Genomic DNA, 19,315 nt, shown 5'->3' on the forward strand with positions numbered 1-19,315 from the left:
GCTTATAGGGTATGTGTATACTCAGCTTAAGTAGATTCTGTCAAACAGTTTTTTAAATTAAATTAAAATTTTAAACTTTTGACTGTGCTGTTTTTTTGTTGCTTTGCAAGGGGTTTCTCTAGTTGGTGGCGAGCAGGGGAACTCTTCGTTGAGGTGCACAGGCTTTTCATCGGGGTGGCTTCTCTTGTTGCAGAGCACAGGCTCTAGGCACAGTGACTTCAGTAGCTGAGGCTCAGGGCTCAATAGCTGTGGCCCATGGGCTTAGTTTTTCTGTGACATGTGGAATCTTCCCTGAACAGGGATTAAACCCACGTCTCCTGCACTGACAGGCGGATTCTTATCCACTGCATCACCAGGGAAGTCCACACAGTTTTCCATAGTAGTTTTACTGATTATGGTTATTCCACATCCTTATCAGTATTTGATATTTTTTTTGTACTTTTCATCTTGGCCATTCTGGTGAGTACAGAGTAGGTTCTCATTGTGTAATTTACATTTCTCTGATGCCTAAAAGAGGATGAGTCACTTTTCACAAGCCATCTAGACATCCTCTTTTGTAAAGTGTCTGTTCAAGTCTTTGGCCCATTTTATGTTGGGTTGTCTTTCTTATTCATTTGCAGGAGTTCTTTATATACTCTGGATACTTGTCCTTTGTTGGATGTATGTATAGCAAATGTCGTCTCCCTTTCTTTGGTTGCTTTCACTCTTTTGCATTGCAGTTGACCCTTGAACAATGTCGGGGTTAGGCACCAGTCTCCATGCAGTTTAAAATCCAATTATAATTTGTAGTTGGACCTCTGTATACAGGCTTCCTTCTATATGAAGTTTGTTCATAATCACTGTTCCATATCCATGGAACCAACCAACCAAGGATTGAGTGGTACTATAGTATTCATTATTGAAAAAAAGTTGCATGTGAATGGACCTATGCAATTCAAACCCATGTTGTTAGGGGTCAACTATATTTAAAAAATAATTATATTTATTTATGGCTGTGCTGGGTCTTCGATGCTCTGTGTTGACTCTCTAGTTGCGGCCAGTGGGGGCTACTCTGTAACTGCAGGCAGATTCTTTACCAGCTGAGCCACAAGGGAAGCCCAAGAATACTGGAGTGGATAGCCTATCTCTTCTCCGGGGATCTTCCTGACCCAGCAATCGAACTGGGGTCTCCTGCATTCCAGGCAGAATCTTTACCAACTGAGCTATCAGGGAAGCCCAGTTGCAGTGCTCAGGCTTCTCATTGTGGTGGCTTTTCTTGCTGTGGAGCATGACCTCAAGGGCATGCAGGCTTCAGTACCTGCGGCACATGGGCTCAATAGTTGCGGCTGCCAGGCTGTAGAACCCAGGCTTAATAGTTGTGTTGCATGGGCTTAGTTGGTCCACATATGGGATCTTCCTGGACCAGGGACTGAACCTGTGTCTCCTGCATTGGCAGGTGGATTCTTTACCACTGAACCACCAGGGAAGCCCCAACTCAGTGTGTGTGTGTGTGTGTGTGTGTATACACCAACTGTATATTTTTTGATAAGCAGTTTTTTTATTTTAACATCATGTAATTTATCAGGTTTCTTTCCTTTGTTGTTGGCTTGTTTGGTTTTAATTCAAATTTTTTCCTCGTCAGGGTCATGAAGATGTACTCCTATGTTGTCTTCCACTTTTACATTGGGTCTTAAACTCATCTGGAATTCTTTTATTATGTGGTCTGAGATTGGGATTAAGATTCATTTTTCCCCCAGGGCAATATTTAACTGACCCAGCATCATTTATTAAATATATTATAATTTCCCCACTGCATTTTATCTGATATAGATCTGTTTCTGGAATCTCTGTTTGGTCTCTTTTTCTGTTTTTCATTGTCTGGAAGTGCCATTGCTTGCTTAATCAATCCCCAGTTCCTAGGCATTTAAGTTGATTTTTTTTCTGCCTGGTGCTGGGTCTTTGTTGTGGCACACAGGATTTTGTTGCCGCATGCTGGCTGTCAGTTGCAACATACAGGATCTAGTTCCCTGGCCAGAGATGGAACCCAGGCCCCCTGCATTGGGAGCGAGGAGTCTTAACCACTGAACCACTCAGTTCAGTCAGTTCAGTTCAGTCGCTCAGTCGTGTCCGACTCTCCGCGACCCCATGAATCACAGCACGCCAGGCCTCCCTGTCCATCACCAACTCCTGGAGTTCACTCAAACTCATGTCCATCGAGTCGGTGATGCCATCCAGCCATCTCATTCTCTGTCGTCCCCTTCTCCTCCTGCCCCCAATCCCTCCCAACATCAGAGTCTTTTCCAGCGAGTCAACTCTTTGCATGAGGTGGCCAAAGTATTGGAGTTTCAGCTTTAGCATCAGTCCTTCCAATGAACACCCAGGATTGATCTCCTCCAGAATGGACTGGTTGGATCTCCTTGCAGTCCAAGGGACTCTCAAGAGTCTTCTCCAGCACCACAGTTCAAAAGCATCCATTCTTTGGCACTCAGTTTTCTTTATAGTCCAACTCTCACATCCATACATGACCACTGGAAAAACCATAGCCTTGACTAGACGGACCTTGGTTGGCAAAGTCATGTCTCTGCTTTTTAATATACTATCAAGGTTGGTCATAACTTTCCTCCCAAGGAGTAAGCGTCTTTTAATTTCATGGCTGCAATCACCATCTGCAGTGATTTTGGAGCTCAAAAAAATAAAGTCTGACACTGTTTCCACTGTTTCTCCATCTATTTCCCATGAAGTGATGGGACCAGATGCCATGATCTTAGTTTTCTGAATGTTGAGCTTCAAGCCAACCTTTTCACTCTCCTCTTTCACTTTCATCAAGAGGCTCTTTAGTTCCTCTTCACTTTCTGCCATAGGGGGGGTATCATCTGCATATCTGAGGTTATTGATATTTCTCCATAGGTTGCATTTAATTCAAACATATTTTTGAAGACCTATCTCCCTACTCCAAAAATAGCATCTTTTTTTCATTAGTGAGTCTTACATACCTTGTTCCCAGCGGAGTAGGTTGTGGCTTTTGTCAGTATTGTTTTTTCAAGTATAGCTGTACTGTGGGATATAATGGAGTGAGGGCCCTTCTCTGGAGGGCTGCAAAATGGTAGCTGCCACCCAATGGGGAGGTCCTTTCAAGAGTCAAAGGGCTGTTGGCAGATTCACTCTCATGCACGGGAAGGAACTATTTCCAGCCGCAATAGCGACCCTGGAATAGGCTGCCAAGACGCTGCACTGTGTGCGCGTATATGAGAGAAAGGAGGCCGCTGAACAACTGCTTGTCCTGACACACTCTTCTGTCCACCGTCTCTTCCCAGGAACCCAGCCCCCTTGCTTCCACCCCACTTTCCAAGGAAATCCTCCTTCTTTCCTCTGGGATCCTTCTTGGACCCCAGATATTAAACCTGGAGAGAACTCAAGCCCCAAGTAAACCCTCCTAATGAAGACGTTCAGGGAAACATTCATAACAGAGAAACCCAGGAAAATGTTCGTTTCGCCAAGAAAAACTTGCAGCAGAGATGATCTGTTTGGTCTCAGTGACTTGCTGCTGGCCAATGGGACAGCCGGCTCAGGTCAGAGCAAAAGCAAGCATTAGGAAGCCCTGGGTCGGTCAGCCTGTCTATGGCTTTGGGGCTGAGGAAGTCCTGGTCCCAGCTGTGGATGAGTGTGCTTGCTGTTTCAGCCTTCCTCCCACCTCGCCCAGGAAGAGGGGGTCAGAGCCAAGAGCCACACAGATGTTCGCTGTGAAGAAGCAGCAGCTGCAAAAAGGCTCAGGAAAGTGGAGAGAGCTGATAGGGTAGAGACACGGTGGGAGGGGGCCGCGCGAGCCACTGGCAGAAAGGGCTGGCAGAGTGAGGGACAAGGGACGGTCCTGTTTGCTTTTTTCCTAATTAATGTGGTTTCCTTACAAATCCCCCCGCTGATTCCAGCTGGTCAACTCAAACCATAACAACACGTGGCCTGCCTGGGCCAGGAGTTGACGCTACTATCCTCCCCACAAGGGTCTGGTTTCCTCTGTGGCCGCTGCCCCTCCTCCCCAGCTGGCTTTGTGCAGATGAGGGAAGGGACAGAACCCTAGCTGGGGCTGGGGATAACAGCCAGGGACTGCTGACTTTCAGCTCGCCTGGCTGCTCACCTTGGTTTCCTATGACCTTTAAAAAAGGGCACTTCTCTGCTTGTTTGGGCTGCTGCTTCCAAACAGGTATGGGTGGGGGTGGATGGGGAGACCTTGGACAAAGAACCTCTTGCTCACTGATGGCCTCTCTACCTACAGGTGTGCCCTGATTGACGCAATGGCCCTGGGAACCATCGGGTGTGTCCTCGCACATTCAGTGTTTTCCAGTGTTGTTTCATTTCCTCATTGGGACTTTGCTGTGTCCAAGTTATTCATCTTATCTATTCCTTCTTGGATTCTCTTTGCCAGCAAGTCTCAGCTGAACAGCTACTATGTACCTTTTGTGAACAAATGATTATATGCCTCAGGGGAACACTTCCAAGGATAAAAGTTCTTGTCTGATAAATATGTTGTAGTAAACTGGATGATTGACCTGGGCTTGTTTGCTTTCTCTTCCTTCCCTCATCTTCCCTGCAAAAATTCTTTGAAAAATAAAATAAAATAAAACACACAGTCAGGAAATGTACATAAAGCTTGACTGTGCCGTATAATAGATTAATTGTAAAGCAAAACTGGTTTGTTTCTATGCTAGATCACTTGGGCATGCTGCTACCCTGATATGGACAGGGGGAGAAACCCAAGAGAAGTGGGACTGGTGGGAAGCAGCTTTAAGGGCCTTCAGCGCCCTAGAACCTTTCCGGAAAGTGAGACCAGAGGAAGGCAACCCCAAAATAGAACTACCAGAGGAGGGAGAGCAGGCCTGCAGTGCCCTTTGTGGCCACCCTCCAGGCCGAGGCCAGGAGACATGCCAAGCGAGGGTATCCTAGTCTGGACCCCCAGCGCTTGGCTGGCATTCACCTCGCTCCATCTTCAGCCAGTGGGGGGGGCAGTGGGACCTGCTCCACTCAGTTGCCACCCAAACCAAGCAAGCCCTGGCTGTGACTGGGCATTTCTGCAGTGGGCTGGATGCTCTATCAGAAAAGGACTTCATGTCCCTGTCCGGCTGAGAAACTCATCAAATTTCTTTCTCCCGGTGCCTCAGTTCAGTTCTTGTATAAGGGGAAGGCTTTTAACCTTCTAGAACACTTTGGAGTTATTGGCACATTTTTGCTGATGGGTATAAAATGACCCTAAATCAAATCGCTTATGATTATACAGTGGAAGTGAGAAATAGATTTAAGGGACTAGATCTGATAGATAGACTGCTTGATGAATTATGGATGGAGGTTCGTGACATTGTACAGGAGACAGGGATCAAGACCATCCCTCTGGAAAAGAAATGCAAAAAAAAGCAAAATGGCTGTCTGGGGAGGCCTTAGCGAAAAGCAAAGGAGAAAAGGAAAGATATAAGCATCTGAATGCAGAGTTCCAAAGACTAGCAAGGAGAGATAAGAAAGCCTTCCTCAGTGATCAGTGCAAAGAAATAGAGGAAAACAACATAATAGGAAAGACTAGAGATCTCTTCAAGAAAATTAGAGATATCAAGGGAACATTTCATGCAAAGATGGGCTCGATAAAGGACAGAAATGGTATGGACCTAACAGAAGCAGAAGATATTAAGAAGAGCTGGCAAGAATACACAGAAGAACTGTACAAAAAAGATCTTCATGACCAAGATAAACATGATGGTGTGATCACTGACCTACAGCCAGACATTTTGGAATGTGAAGTCAAGTGGGCCTTAGAAAGCATCACTATGAACAAAGCTAGTGGAGGTGATGGAATTCCAGTTGAGCTATTTCAAGTCCTAAAAGATAATGCTGTGAAAGTGCTGCACTCAATATGCCAGCAAACTTGGAAAACTCAGCAGTGGCCACAGGACTGGAAAAGGTCAGTTTTCATTCCAGTCGCAAAGAAAGGCAATGCCAAAGAATGCTCAAACTACCACACAGTTGCACTCATCTCACATGCTAGTAAAGTCATGCTCAAAATTCTCCAAGTCAGGCTTCAGCAATACGTGAACTGTGAACTTCCAGATGTTCAAGCTGGTTTTAGAAAAGGCAGAGGAACCAGAGATCAAATTGCCAACATCCGCTAGATTATGGAAAAAGCAAGAGAGTTCCAGAAAAACATCTACTTCTGCTTTATTGACTATGCCAAAGCCTTTGACTGTGTGGATCACAATAAACTGTGGAAAATTCTGAAAGAGATTGGCATACCAGACCACCTGACCTGCCTCTTGAGAAACCTATATGCAGGTCAGGAAGCAACAGTCAGAACTGGACATGGAACAACAGACTGGTTCCAAATAGGAAAAGGAGTACGTCAAGGCTGTATATTGTCACCCTGCTTATTTAACTTATATGCAGAGTACATCATGAGGAACACTGGGCTGGAAGAAGCACAAGCTGGAATCAAGATTGCCGGGAGAAATATCAATAACCTCAGATATGCAGATGACACCCCTCTTATGGCAGAAAGTGAAGAGGAACTAAAGAGCCTCTTGATGAAAGTGAAAGAGGAGAGTGAAAAGGTTGGCTTGAAGCTCAACATTCAGAAAACGAAGATCATGGCATCTGGTCCCATCACTTCATGGGAAATAGATGGAGAAACAGTGGAAACAGTGTCAGACTTTATTTTTTTGAGCTCCAAAATCACTGCAGATGGTGATTGCAGCCATGAAATTAAAAGACGCTTACTCCTTGGGAGGAAAGTTATGACCAACCTAGATAGCATATTAAAAAGCAGAGACATGACTTTGCCAACCAAGGTCCGTCTAGTCAAGGCTATGGTTTTTCCAGTGGTCATGTATGGATGTGAGTTGGACTGTAAAGAAAGCTGACCGCCGAAGAATTGATGCTTTTGAACTGTGGTGCTGGAGAAGACTCTTGAGAGTCCCTTGGACTGCAAGGAGATCCAACCAGTACATCCTAAAAGAGATCAGTCCTGGGTGTTCATTGGAAGGACTGATGCTGAAGCTGAAACTCCAATACTTTGGCCACTTCACGTGATGAGTTGACTCACTGGAAAAGACTCTGATGCTGGGAGGGATTGGGGGCAGGAGGAGAAGGGGACGACAGAGAATGAGATGGCTGGATGGCATCACCGACTCGATGGACATGAGTTTGAGTGAACTCCGGGAGTTGGTGATGGACAGGGAGGCCTGGCGTGCTATGATTCATGGGGTCGCAAAGATTCGGACACAACTGAGCAACTGAACTGAACTGAAATGAATAAAATGACACCTTAGGAGATGCTTTCCCCTGTATGCACTGGGAATGGCTACAAAAGCAAAAGGAAGGAGCTTCAGGCTGAAAACCAGGCTCTCCTCTAACCAACGGGCAACCTGAAGTCGATACTCATTCTCTCTGGACCTCAGTTTCTACATCTGTGAGGAGTCTTGTCTGGTTCTAGGATACTGATTTTGTGAACACTTCTGTCTTTGTAACCCAGAGTGGTAGAGTTCAGTCTTCAGTCCTCACCCCTCTCTCTGCTCTTTTAGAGTCTCAGCTACTTTCACCGTCGGCTTTCACTTTGAGGCTGATAAGTCCAAAATCCACAACAATGCTTTTTTTTTTTTTAATCTTTTGGGCCATGTCAGGGATCGAACCGTCGTCCTCTGCATTAGAAGGGAGGAATCTTAACCACAGCAACCCACCTTTGAGCTCCAACCGCTGTCTCCAACTGCCTACAAAAATTTCGATTTGGTTCTTCTGAAGGAGCTTAAATATGCACCCTCTCTAAGCAAGGCCACCTCATGCTCAATCACTAAATCATGTCTGACTGTTTGTGACCCTGTGGATGGTAGCCCGCCAGGCTCCTCTGTCTATGGGATTTTCCAGGCAAGAATATTGGAGTGGGTTGCCATTTTCTTCTCCAGGGGATCTTCTTGACTCAGGGGTTGAACCTGCATCTCCTGCATTGGTAGGCAGATTCTTCACCCTTGAGCCACCTGGGAAGTTCAAGGGCACCACAGCCTTTCTCATAAATGCCATCAGGGCTGCTGGTCTCCCTGTGGCTCAGATAGTCACCATTGACTGCCTTCATCCAATTTCCAAAGTTTTCACAATTTTCATGAATTTCAAAGTTATCTCATGATTTCCTCCTTTTCCTTAACATTTAAATTTCCACCATCTTCTAATTTGCCCATCCGTTTCCCCATCTCCAGTCTACTCTGCTCTCTGTCTGATTTTCCTAAACACCGCAATCAGTTTCCTACTCGATGGTATCTCATCGCCCACAGCTGCTGCCTGAATTTGCATTTTTAAGGAACTCCTGAAAGATGAAAGTCTGAAAACTGCTGACTAAGGGGAATAGAATCCCAGCTCTGAGGCTTGACATGAGGCACCTTCTGTGATATGCCTCCCCTCCCCTCCCAACTCTTCCTCCCTCTCCTCCCACACAGACTCTCAAAACCTACCTCTGCTCAGGACTTCCCTGGTGGTCCAGGGCTTAGACTCCTTATGGCCACTGCAGGGGGCATGGCATTCAATCCCTGGTTGGGGAACTAGATCCCACATGCTGAAACTAAAGAAGAGATCCCAGGACTTCCCTGGTCCCAGGTTGGAAATCTGCCTTCCAATGCAGGGGACTCAGGTTCCATCCCTGGTTGGGGAGCTAAGATCCCACTTGCTGTGGGGCAACTAAGCCCCAGGCCACAATCAGACAGAAGCTGGCCAAAGATCCCTCTTGTCACAACTAAGATCCAGTGCAGCCAAATAATTAATATTTTTTAAAAAACCCACCCCTGCTCATTTTCCTTCCCTTGTCCACCCCATCATGTTTCACTTTGGGGATACCCTCCCTCACCTTCTAGTCAGAATCCCCACCTCTTTCAAAGCCTGGCCCACCCTTCACTCCCTTTGTCAGGACTTCCTCCATTTGATCTTTCTGCATTCTCTCTCACCCTTTCCTTCCTGCTGCTCCAGTGTTCATTTGACTTCTACCTCTGAGTAGCTTCAGTCTTGTCCGACTCTGTGCGACCCCATAGATGGCAGCCTACCAGGCTCCGCTGTCCATGGGATTCTCCAAGTAAGAACACTGGAGTGGGTTGCCATTTCCTTCTCCAATGCATGAAAGTGAAAAGTGAAAGTGAAGTTGCTCAGTCATGTCTGACTCTTTGCAGCCCCAAGGACTGCAGCCCACCAGGCTCCTCTGTCCATGGGATTTTCCAGGCAAGAGTACTGGAGTGGCTTGCCATTGCCTTCTCCTCTGACTCCTTAGGTACATACTGTTCTACATTAGACAGGACTGTCTGAGATGTAAGTAGCAGTCATCCAGTTTGAAGAAGGACATTTCCTACCTTTTATCTTTATATTTTTAGATTTTTTTTTTTTTTGGCTGCACAGCTTGTGGGATTTTAGCTCCCTGACCAGGGATGGAGGTCCTCAGCAGTGCAAGCCTGGAGTCCTAACCACCGGACCACTAGGGAATTCCCCATTTGCTACCTCTTAGAACCAACCATGGGTGGAGAGGCTTCAGTGGGGCCTCAGGACACCTGGAGCCAGAGACTCAGCCACCACCAGGCTCTTCCCCTCTTGCTCTTGTCTCTGTTTCTCTCTGCACTTTGCTTTAATTCTCTTGTCGTTGTCTCCTTGAGAGGCTGCCAGTGGTTCCCAGCCTTGAGTCACTAAGATTGGCAGGCCCCAGTGGAAGTGTATGGAGAAACTGCAGGAGAGGCAAAAAGGAGTTTCCCCAAAGAAGGGAAAGAGAAAGGGAAAGTCCTAGACAGAAAGACCTACACATGGTCACCACCGTGTTAGTTAGAAGTCAGGTCAGCTACACACGACAGAAAACCCCAAGCAGCAGTGATAAGATGGCCAAGGACTCTGAAACCAAGCTCCTTCTAGCTGGTTGCTCTGCCACCTCTTAGTCCTGAATGATGGCTTGAGCTCCAGCCTTTCTGCCTGTATGATCTAGGGAACAGAAAGGAGAAAGAAACAAAGAATGATTTGGGAATTCCTTGATGGTCCAGTGGTTAAGACTCCAAGCTCTCTCTGCTGAGAGCCTAGGTTCAATCCCTGGTGGGGGGACTAAGATCTCATGAGCTATGCAGGATGGCCAAAAATAAGTAAATATTTTTTTGAAAAAGAATAGTCCAACTTCCTGCCATCCTTGAAGGTTGCCTTATGGAAGTTGTACATGCTTTAGCTTACATCCCTTATATTGCCAGACATAAGTTCTATGGCTAGAGCTGAATGGGCTTCTGGGAAATATCTTAATTCTGAGCAGCCATGTGTACAGCTAAGAGTCAGGAGTGCTGTTAAGCACAAAGGGAGGAGAGGTTGAATGTCAGGGGACCGTGGATGCACCGTGACCCTAGTCCATCAAGGGCTTTGAGGGGGCATTTCCCGCTAATGGGGTGCCCTTTTCTACACTATGGTGTTTAAATGGTTGAAAGACAATCCTGGCACCCAAGTCTGTTTGGTCTGATCATCCTTCAGCTCCATTTCTCTCTCCTAAGTTCCAGACCTCAGCGTTCTGGTGTGCAGCTGGGGCTGGTCAGTATCCTCCTTAAAATGAGATGCTCTAAGCTGGACCCAGTGTCCCAGATGTTGTGTGACCAGTTACAAGATATAACCGAGCTCTTGGTACCCCCATTTCAACACCCTACATCTATTAAGGTCCCCAGATTGAGACAGAATGTACCTGGCCCGAGGGGCTTGTTATCCTCGAACCTCATGCTCATCCTGGTGTGACACCTCACTCCATAATCTGCTTCTCCGCAGACTGACCCCAAAGCAGGAGGGGCTTCCCAAGCCTCTATGTCAATGCCATCTTGCTCTCGCGAAGCCTTCATTTAATACCTTAACTGTCAGTTGGTAGATCTGCTTTCCCCCCGACCTCTGCCAGGTCAGAAGCCATGCCCTCTCCATCCTCCATGTCCCCCATGGAGCAGTCTGTTTTTTGTCTTCCTTCAGGTAATTGTATTTTCTTAGATAAAATGTAAGATCTCTCAGAGCAATGGAAACCCACACCCTGCATTCAGAGTATGTCAGAGAATGGGTTCCTGAGCAGTGGACTCGGAGGCAGAGGTTAGTATGCAGTGGGTATTCTAGGAGTACTTGGTTGTTCTGCTAAAGGGAAGGAAGGGAGGTCGGACAGAGAGAGGGGTCAGGCTGTGGTGGGGTTCAGTGAGCTGCCCCTGCCTCTCACAAGGAGTTCCAATGCTGGGGTGATCCTTCAGGGTGACTCCAAATGGGACAGGAGGGCCTGATCTTTATATCCTCATGACAGTCAACCATTGGAGGTGGGTAGACTCCACAGAGGTTGGCAGCTCAGGTCTTTCTGCCTGCAGCACTCTCAAAAGCTGGAAAAATCTGCCCTTTATTCCTGAAGTGGGGACTGGACAATGCCTCATGGAGTCTGTCACTGAGTGGGAGATCTACGGGCTTACAGTTGCCACAGATCAATTGGGTCATTTGGGGCCAGTCCGTTCATCTCTTTGAGCCTCAGTTTCTCCTCTTGTGAAAACTGAAAACTGATGTCTGGGGAATCACCAGGTGAGATGGGCGGAGAGGGATTGGATACGGGAGTAGCTCTATTCAAAGGCTTGATCTGAATCCAGAGGCCATCCCCAGGTCCTCGCATAAACCCCCAATCTTATCTTTGTTGCTGTGGATATTATAAGAAGGCATGATCACTTGAGTCCTAGGCCAGGGTTGGGCATCTAGGTCAGAAGGGGGCAACTTTAGGGACCAACTGGCAAGAGTCCCTGGGGAGCTCTGCTCTTTGGAATGGTCTGATGAGAGGAAGGCAAAAGCCACAAAGTGGTTGTCAGAGACTGAACCTTTGTGTGTCCCCCCCCACCCCAAATTTACACGTTGGAACCTTAAGCCTCAATGTGATTGTATGAGAAGGGAAAGTCTTTAGGAGTTGATTAGACTTAGATGAGTCCTGAGGGTGAATCCCCAGTGATGGGATTAGCAGCCTCATAAGAAGAGGAGACGTCAGAACTTTCTCTCTGCCTCGTGGGGTTACTGTGAGAATGGGCCTGTCTGCTTTCCAAGAAGTGGACCCTCACCAAAACTCATGTCTGTTGGTTTGCATCTGGGTCCTGGCCTGCCCAGCCTTCAGAACAGTGAGAAGGAAATGTCTGGTTTTTAGGCCGTTCAGTCTGTGGTAGTTTGTCACAGCAGCCCATGCTGAGTAGGATAGTGGGAGTGGGAGGTGGGGAGGGAGACAACTGAGAAATCTGGGGGTTCATGGCTTATCGGCAAGTCACCTGGCTCTCAGGACTGGGTTCACCCCTGGCCGTGGCCCCTGGGGCATGTCCCTGGTATGCTCTGGACTCCAGTGACCTCGTATGTATGTGTTCAGTCTCTACAGTCCTATCTGACTTTTTGTGACCCCCATGGACTGTAACCCTGCAGGCTCCTCTGTCTATAGAGTTCTCCAGGCAAGAATACTGGAGTGAATTGCCATGCCCTCCTCCAGGGGCTCTTCCTAACCGGGAGATTGAACTCGGGTCTCTGTGTCTCCAGCATTGCAGATGGATTCTTTACCACTCAGCCACCAGAGAAGCCCCCAGTGACCTCACTGGAAACTGAGAGGTGGGGTGTGAGTCTCTGAGGTCATCTCTGACTTGATGAGCTGAAATCCATCGTTTGTACCTCTGTCCTGGGGCTATGATGGGTAGGGGAGAGGCTGGGAGCCAGAGAGCTAAGCTTTCTCCTCTTTTCCTTCACGTTGGCCCTGCTCTCCCTACAGAAGCCACTGCTGGCCCCTCAGGAAGCCTGCCCTTGTGTAGAGGGGGCTGGGGTGGTGGTTGGAAGGTGAGGCGGGCAGTGAGAAAACTGCAGGGCCAGGAATGGGCAGTCACAACAGCCCCTCCGCACTGTCCTTCCTGGCTGGTGGCAGCCTCCGGATGAACTTTGGGTCTGACAGTTTCTGGATGAATTGATTAAAGTCAAGGGTATTAATAATAAAAGAATGTAAACTAGGTTTTATCAGTGACACGGATCTAGTGACCACGTGGTACGTGCTCTTGTGTATGTGCGTGTTGGGAGGGCAGAGATGTCTGTCAAGTTTGGAAAAATGCCACCTTTTCCTCCGTTTCCTTTTGACACCTGAGAAGATTTTCAGTTCTGTTTATCACCACAAGCTACCAGGCCTTGGAACGTGAGAACGCAGGGGAGGCAGTGAAGGCAGCCTCTCGTCTCAGTCCTGGGGGTGTCGGAAGGCACCCGGGCACAGAGCGAGGGCGGATGTCTTCTCTGCTTTCTCCTTTGTAGCCCATCTGGCTTTCACAGGGACCCATGTCCCCACGACCTTCCTCTCTGAGAAGCTGCACGTGGGCTTGAGTGGAGACTGGGGGACGGATGGGATGCTCTTAGAGGGGCCCTTCCAGTCCAGGTTGGCCCTGGGATCTCCATGGAGACCGTACCACAAGCCCTTGCCCCTGAAGACCTGTGCACACCACCCGCCTCAGGCCTGCAGGCTCCCAGAGCTGAGGGTCTCTGACTGGTGGCCGCAGTCCTGGGAGGCAGGAAAGGGCAAGCAGAGGGAGTTCCTCTTTCTGGAAGGAACTTCCAGTTCCAGAGTGGTCCAGTGACTTGCCCAAAGTGGCACAGAAAGTTAGAGGCAAAGTCCGAGTCAATCAAGTGACCTGACATCTAGAAAAAGAGGCGTTGTATTTGCTCTTTCTGGTTGGGAGGTGGGAAGGGCTGGATAAAAATCTTTTCGGCTGGTCAGGTAGTCCTGGGTGGTGGAATAATCCTTGTGGTCCTCCCCACGGTGCTGACTGCTAAGAAGTGCCTACTGTGCACCCTACCCCCTCCAATCTGCCCAAGGAGCTGGTAAGGGTGAGAGAGCAGAATCCAGGAAGGAAGGAGGGAGAGGCCAGAAGGGGGAGGCAGAAAGGGAGGAAAGGGCTTGGGGACAGAGGGAGCTGGAGAATGAACAAACAAACAGTGTCCTGGAAAACAACTTGTTTCCCCTTTCCAGGCTCCCTGCCTGCCCCACCGGAGGCAGTGATTTAGAATAACGAGACATAATTTGATTACATTCTCTTCCAGCCTCTCAGGGTAAACAAGAATCTCCCGTGAAAGGAAGGGACACGCTGCCCAGGCTCTGGCACACTCCCCAGGGCTTGAACAGGGGTTCCCCCTCCTCCTGGGTGCGCCTGAAACACGTAGTTGAGCGGCTTCACACCCCCCCCCCCCGCCCATTTTCTACCAGGGTTTATATTCTCCGTGTATCTCCTGCCCCTCCTCCCCTTCTTCCTCTTGGCCTGCCTCAGTGAGGTCCTCACCCTGAAGCCTGCATACCGTGTAAATATTTAAACCCATCTATTATTTCCTGTTTATTAGCAGTGTAAATCCTGAGTTCATTCATTGTGCATCTGTCTCCCTGTACCGTCTCAGAAGAAAAGGCCCGAAGGCAGGGCCTTGTGTCCACCCTTCCTTGGGAACAGCCTTGCTCAGGCCTGTGGTCAGTCGTATCACCGATTCTTTAAAAATGCGCTTTTACTTTTGCCACATTTAAAAATTGTGGTCAAATATGCATAATATAAAATTTATCATACTAACCGTTTTTTTAAGTGTACAGCTCAGGTGTGTACAGTACATTTGTAATGTACCACTGTCATCTCCAGAACTCTCTTCATCTGTGGATGAAATTCTGTACCCATGAAGCACTGATTGCCCGTTCCTCTCTCTCCCCAGCCCTTGGCAACCATCATTCTGTTGGGCTGGCCAAAAAGTTCATTCAACTTTAAGTACAAATAAAAGACACCTTTTTCATTTTCACTTAGAACCGTATTGAACAATGTATTCATTAACTGGAACCAACTTTTTGGCCAAGCCAATACTTTCTGTTTCTCTGAATTTGACTATTCCAAGTATCTCCTATAAGTAGAATTATACACCATTTGTCTTTTTGTGACTGGTTTATTTCACTTAGCGTAATACCCTCAAGGTGTGTTCATATTGCAGCATATTGCAGAATTTTCTTCCTTGTTAAGACTGAGTGATATTCTTTTGTACGCATATGCCTCATTTTGCTTAGCCATTCTTTTCTCGACAGACACTTGGGTTGCTTCCACGTTTGAGCTGTTGTGAATAAGACTGCTTTGAACATGGGTGTACAAATTAGCTTTTTTAAAAAATAATAAAAGGCTACCTGTTATTGATTGCTTACTGTGTGCTTGGGACCGCACAGACACAATGACGTAATTGTCACAGGTACCTCCCAGGTGGCAACAGTTCTCTCCATGAGGCTCTGGAAAGCCAAGTAATTTTACCCAAGGCGAGGAGAGGGGAGAGGGAGGATCATCATCTGTGTGCGCTCCAGCCATGACCCTTCACTGCACTGTGTGGATGATGGACTTGAAGAAGGAGGCCCAGGGTATGTCACCCACCCTGCACCCCCAGAAAGGACTGACACTTTCCCTGAGTCTCTGCCCAGTTTAAGAATCCATCCTCCGGTTCACAGGATTCAGTCAGGCCAGTTTCTCCCTCTGGCCTGCACCTTAGCATCCGCTGCGGGGATTTAAAGCAGATAGCCCCTAGGCATCAGTATTTTTTTTTTTTCTGGCCATGCTGCAGTGTCTTAGCAGGATTTTAGTGCCCTGACCAGGGATTGAACCTGGGTCCACAGCAGTGAAAGCACCACGTTCTAACCACTGGATGGCCAGGGAAGTCCCCAGGCATCGGTCCTCTTTTTTAGATTTTAATATTTTTTGAGGTATAATTGACATGTAACACTATATTAGTTTTGAGTGTACAACATGATGATTTGATGTTTGTATATATCACGAAATGATAGCAACAATAAGTCTAGTTAACATCCATGTCCACAGAAAGTGACAATTTTTTTTCCTCTAATGAAGACTTTTAAGATCTGCTGTCTTAGCAACTTTCAAACACCCAGGCATCAGTCTTTGAAATAACCTCCCCAAGTGCTTCTTGGTGCCCTCAGGGTTGAGAAGCACTGGGTTAGGAGAGAGGAAGAAGGATAGACACCCCTACCCACTTCAGCCCCTCCGTCTTCCCCTGTGTCCCCACCCCCCGCCAAGGGCCATGAATGCCCCAAGTCCAGTGGCTCAGAACCTGCGACTGCCTCCTCCCCTGCCTCTAGAAGTTCTGTGTAGCGAGTGTGCCTCCCACACAGGATGGCCTGGATACAGGGCCCTGAGGAGGTCCGGGATGAACCCATCGAGCCCAGCCAGACTCCAGAATAAAAACAGCTGCTGACAGTTCACAGGCTGCTGGCATTTTGTCACCTCCCTGGGGGTGAAGAAGGTGAAGTGGAGGGCAGGGGTCAGTTGCTATTAGCAGGGTGGGGAATGGAGGGAGTGGGGTGTACTGGGGCCCATAGGGTGGGTCCAGGGACATCATCTTCTCTACCCTCTGGCTGTAGCACATCTCCCTTTGGTGTCCCTGATGCAAGCCCACCCACCGCCCAGCTAAATCCCTGAGCTCCAGTTAAATCCAGGGTTGTGTCTGGCCCAAAGGATTTCTGGGTGGGGCTCTGGCCTAAGGTGTCCAGCCTCAGGGGCTGCTTGGTGGGGGCACACTGGGGTGAGCAGACTCTTTCAGCCTGTCCTGGATCTCTTCTTCTGAGCCAGCCTTGAGCCAAGAACTCCAAGGTCCCTCTGGGAGTAGCAGTTGGCCGGCTTGGTTTCCACAGCAACGTGGAAGATGGGGGCAGGGGCACAGCAGAAGGAGATCTGCCTTGGGCACTGAAAGATTTGGGTCTGGCCACTTCTGAGCTTCATAACCTTGGGCGGTCGCATCTCAGCATCTCTATCTGCATTACAAAGGGGCTGGCCCAGATTGCTGCTTCTCAAACGCACTCCATGTTGGAATCCTTTGGGAGAGCCTTAAAAACTACCCTTAACTGGATTTCATCCTCAGAGATGCTGCTGATCTAATTGGTATGGGCTGTGGCCTGAGCACTGGGGCTTTTACAAGGTCCTTAGTCAGTGTTAGTCGCTCAGTCGTATCTGACGCTTTGTGACCCTGTGGACTGTAGCCTACCAGGCTCCTCTTACAAGGTCTTTGGAAGATTCTAATTTACACTCAAGTTTGAGAACCACTGTTCTAGATAACTTCTTCCTGACCGTGGTCCCACCATGATATCCATAGAGTGAAGTATTAATCATTCAGTCGTGTTTCTGACTCTTTGCGACCTCTTGGACTATAGCCTGCCAGGCTCCTCTGTCCATGGGATTCTCCAGGCAAGAATACTGGAGTGGGATACTTCTCCAGGGGAGAATACTTCTCCAGGGGATCTTCCCGACCCAGGGATTGAACCCAGGTCTCCTGAATCGCAGGTGTATTCTCTACCTTCTGAGCCACCAGGGAAGCAGGATGTTTGTTCTATGTATTTGTTCTATGTCACCAGAGGTGACCACAGAGGGGACTCCAGCTGCCCACCTGTCTGGCTGTCCCTAAGGACTGCATGACTCCATACCTCTGTGTCAGCAAGAAGTGCTTGTGTCTTTCTAGCTGAAGTTTATTTCCTCATTGGTCCTACAATGGAGGAAATTCATGTTTTTGTGCTGAAGTCCCAGGCAGTTTACAAAGTTACAGGTTACGCATGGGGTATCTTCTTGGTGCATCAATTTCCTAGAAGATATTAGGAGAAAAATTACGATTCACCTTGTAAGTAACTTAAGACATTTAAAAATATATACTAACAGATATGTGTGGCTGTATCCTGGAGTAGAACGCAAAGCTCACATATGTTTGAAGCTAAAAGATCAGATGTCAAAGAAATTTGACCATCGTGTCAGGAGGCATGGGCCTGCCATACTCCCTGACTTGGATGACAGTTGGAGGAAAACACTGGAGAAACCTTGAGTCAATCTATGCAGGCGAGGAGAAGCATTAACTCCTGACAATTCAGGAAGGCTACCTGGAGGAGGCAGCATTTCAGGGAGCTTCTTGGAGAGAGGGGAGGAAGAAAGGAACAGGTTGGAAGAAGGGCATGGCTGGAGCTCTGTAGAGCCTGCAGCAGGAATATAAGTCCAGACACTGTCTTTCTTGCCCTTGGCTTATGAATTTGAGAAAGTCCCAAAAGATCCCTCCAATACACACACTACCCTAGTCCACACCCTTGAGGCCAGATCACTGGCCCTTAGCCCACCTTCCTGGAGCAGCTGGTGCAAGATTGCAACACCAAAGCCCTTGTCTTGGCTTTAGAGGCTGCTGCTGAGTCACTATCGCAGAGGTAGTCGCTGACCACCCAGGCAGCAGAGCAGCCCAGTTGCCCCAGTGTTCTGCCATTTCCTCCAGCCTATAGGCTCTGGTCTTCCAGCCTTAGGGGCTTCCCTGGTGGCTCAGATGGTAAAGCGTCTGCTTGCAATTCGGGAGACCCAGGTTAGATCACTGGGTTGGGAAGATCCGCTGGAGAAGGAAATGGCAACCCACTCCAGTACTCTTGGCTGGGAAAGCCCATGGATGGAGGAGCCTGGTAGGCTACAGTCCATGGGGTCAGAGTCAGACATGACTGAGTGACTTCACTTCATTTTCAGCCTTAGAGAGGCCCTTGGCACTGTAAGGTCAGGAACAGGCTTGGGGAAGGAGAAATTCTCTCTCTGTTTCTCCTGTAAAGTCTGTCTGGCAGACTGCCCTTCACCCTTCTCACCCCCTCCCCCTCCCCAGTGGCTGCCAAGAGATTGGGTACAGAGCAGAGAGACACGGGAGGGGCACTCTGCCCAGAGGTGAGGGTGCTGCAGGGCCTGAGCCCTGGGTCCTCTGTTCTGCAGCCTGGTTATCAGAGAGGGGATCACGAGCCTCAGATGCCACCAGCTTCTTGGCAGAGGGGCTGCTCTTTCTCCTTGGCAACTGGGCCAGTGATGCCCTGGGGGCCCTGAGCATCCTCTCCAGGCAGGAGGACTGACCTTTGCTTCTGTTCATCCCACCCCAGGGAGGTAGCACGGAGTACTTGTTGACTGCATGGACTATTTGTAAATTTGTTATTTATTGGCCATTGCATACTAAGTGTCCAGACAGTGCTGTCCACATAGTAGGCGCTCAGTACGTATTTATAGTGTAAATAAAAGGAGCCTGACTCTGGATTTGAATGCTCTTGGTAGATACTGTGGGACTTGCTTCATTCTGTAAAACGATGACAGTCATAGACCCTACTTCTTAGGACTGACATATATAAAACCTTGAGACAGTCACCAGTATATGCTAAGCACTCAATAAGTGTTTGCTGTCATCTTAAATCTCTCACCCTATTTTCCAGTCTCTCCTGCCCCATGAAAGGCTCTCTTTGTTCTCCTCTGAGCCGCTGCGGGAGATATGGTCGATAGCAATGGGGACCAGCTGGGCC

The sequence above is a fragment of the Moschus berezovskii genome, chromosome 23 (genome assembly GCF_049115385.1).
Source record: "Moschus berezovskii isolate FMDL1 chromosome 23, NW_MosBer_1.0, whole genome shotgun sequence".
NCBI lineage: Eukaryota > Metazoa > Chordata > Mammalia > Artiodactyla > Moschidae > Moschus > Moschus berezovskii.